We start from the raw sequence: 3,389 nt of genomic DNA, 5'->3' as shown, positions 1-3,389 counted from the left end.
TTGACATAGGGCAATAAATTAACATAATATAGAATATATTATATACACACACAAACACACACATATAATATATATATATATATATATAAATATACATTCATCTTACATTTATACTGTTGGAAATATGGCTATCTCCCCATTTAAACTAAACTAAATAACGTATGGACTCCGAATTTTTTCGTCAATTTTATGTGTGAATTATAAAAAATTCACGATTTTAAAGAACTTGCCATACTTTCCGTCAGTATTTCCTTCCTTCTATTAATCAAAAAAATCACCTTGAAAAGAATAAACAGATGTATATATCTTTATATAAAATGTAAATGGTCATTGTTTGAGGCTCTTTCAAGCCTAAACTACTGATCGTATCGACATAAAACTACCACCATTCGATGCCAAATTTATCCTTAATGGTTTATGGCTATTTATTTTTTTATTGTTTAATTTATTTCCTTTTAAAATTCGTCAGCGAAGCGAGTGGGAACGGTTAGTATAATATAATGAAAAAATATAGGTAGAACTTAATAAGGTGTTCATTCTATTAATTACTATTGATATTATATATTTGATAGTCTACACGTATTGTACCGTATGTAACGAGGACACTAGGAACACAAGATAATTATTATCCCATCCCTGTGCCCAGTTTTGCAGTCCTTGCAGACTAAGTTGCACGTGTTCATTTTAGGTCCTAATAAGATGAAGTCTACGATGAAGAGTGTTTTGTCACTATCTTCATAACTGTGTATAAAAGAGACAACAATATACTCATGGTTACGGCCTATGTATTGGTCGAATGTGTTTCAACTCGTTACGTACTGTCTCCCATTACCAGAAACGTGACTGGAACCATAACAAACTGTGTAATGTGGTAGTCAATGATAAAAGACTAGTTCTCGCTCGAGGTATAACCTAACAAAAACTAACCGTAAAACAAAATTGACCACAGAACTCGGAAACAAACAAACTTTCAAAACCAATATTTGACGTCAAATCCACAGCAGGAACAATAACTAGAGAAATACAAACAAATCAGAGACAACGTTATGTTTGCGCAACAAACAGACACACAGGCAGTTTCAAACCGCAACAATTTGGGCAGAAACCGACATGTTTACGTACAGAATGACAAGCTTTATTTATGCGTGCATCGTTACTTTTATTGGAACTGAATAAGGCAGAATTTGGCTAAAACAAAGCTGATGTTAATTTTGTACGAATCTCGAAGATTCGAATTTACAAGCCTACAGAACGCCCCCGAGAATGAAATCTTTTGTTTTGTTTAAGGCAATATTTGTTTATGGCAGATGTTTTTAAAGTTGGATTTGACAGCCTCTTAGTTTATGTTATAAAATTAAAAATATTAAGCCTTCATATTTTCTAAAAATCCAGCACAATTAATTTTAATATTATAATATAACTAGCTGACCCAGCAAACGTTGTATTGCCGATATTAAAATCGCGATACAAAAGTAACTGTTGATCGTAGATGAGTGAAAATTTGAAGTTGTATGCATTACTTAATGCTGACATAATCAAACAAATTAAAAAAAAATGTCAAAAAAATTAAAAAAAAAATTTCGTGTGGACCACCCTTAACATTTAGGGGGATGAAAAATAGATGTTGTCCGATTCTCAGACCTACCCAATATGCACTCAAATTTTCATGAGAATCGGTCAAGCCGTTTCGGAGGAGTTCATTGTTTAACACCATGACACGAGAATTTTATATACTAGATAGATATACCCCCCAGTGAAGGTAGAGAAAAACTAGTAACGCAAAGAATAGTCGTAGTTTACGAACTCCTTTTTCTATTTTGAGCTCTTCGCCTTCTTTCTCAAGTTTTATTCATTCGGAACTGTTATGGTAGACATTTTTTATAACTCATATGTATTTGTTCTTGAATCCTTGATTTTTCTACTCTGACTGGGATAGCTTTGGTCTCAATACTAACGGAGAAAATTTTGAAAGTAGTTAGCCCAGCTATGAATGATACTAGTACAAAGTTAATAACAGATGTAATTACAGAAGAACCAGTCGTAAAAAACGTAAACGGTAAGGAAATAGTATACGCAGAAGAATCTGTATCTTGGTCAAATAATATCTCCCAACGACTTAATAGGAAAAGAAATAGAAACGAGAATAGGAAATGCATGGACACTACAGAAAATTATGAAATTAATATGTTTTATAAGAGAAAGCTATACTGCTAGTCCTCTCGTATGACTGACAGACATTGGCTCTGAACAAAGCAAATATACACAAACTAGATGTTTGTCAATATTCTATGAACTCTACTATCTAGAACTCTAACATATCAAACAAAAATAAAGGATTTTTCAATGTAAGAAAGCTGAAATGGAGATGGATGAGGGGGGGGGGGGGGGACACAATAGGAGGTAAAGAGAAATGGACTAAATTAGTTATGAATTGGTGTACTTATAAAACTGTAAACAGAGAAGACAATTATAAATATAAGATATGAGGATGAAATTAAAAGCAGGAAAAAAAAAAGATTAGACTTGCAAGAAACAGAGAGAAAAAGATTAGACTTGCAAGATTAGAGGAGGCTTTTTCCAAAATCGGGCAAACAGTAGATAGAGGTTGTCGACGTCGTCTGCCTCCACGAGGATTCAGTAAACGACTAATTTATCTGTCAAAAAAATTGAAATCTCTGAAATAAAATTATTATTGAAGTGGAACTTCTTTAGTATCGTTGTGATTTCAAACCGGATGCAACGGAAAAAACGACAGGTATGAGACACAAATACAAAAATGTGTAGGATGAAGCCGGCAAAGAATGAGACAGAAATATGCATACTATTGAAGTGAAAACTTCTTTAACATCGTTGTGATTTGAAAGTCGATGAAACGAAAAAGCGACAGTAAAAAGAGTAGTCACATCAGTTTATAATATTTAACATGGGATAATGAGATAGGAAGCATAATACAATGTTTCGGTTCCAGGCGATCATAGTTAAAGAAGAGATTGTCTTAAGTATGACGCGAGTATACCATAATATATTTTTAGTCCAAGCGCACGACGTATTACTACATAGACACCAGGAGAACATATTATTATATATATTAGTGGTGGTAGGAATGTCTTTCATAGCGGTTGAAATCATGTGTCTTCCTAGCAACACGTACCAGGAATTCATATGCAGTTTAGAGGTTCATGCACCATGCAGGTTTCACTTCTGACATGTGTAATTTATACGCACGCAATGTTTTTTTTAATTATTATTAATATAATAAACATACATATTTTCGCAATTAAGGCCTCGGGTATTCCTATATATTCCTATATCCTGCAACAGATTCCCTTTCTTGTCCAGGTTTCTCCAGCAATTTTGATTCGTACATAAATCCATTCTCTCTTGCCTCT

Source organism: Leptidea sinapis, chromosome 38, assembly GCF_905404315.1.
Source record: "Leptidea sinapis chromosome 38, ilLepSina1.1, whole genome shotgun sequence".
Taxonomy (NCBI): domain Eukaryota; kingdom Metazoa; phylum Arthropoda; class Insecta; order Lepidoptera; family Pieridae; genus Leptidea; species Leptidea sinapis.
Note: the sequence above shows the minus strand (reverse complement) of the source record.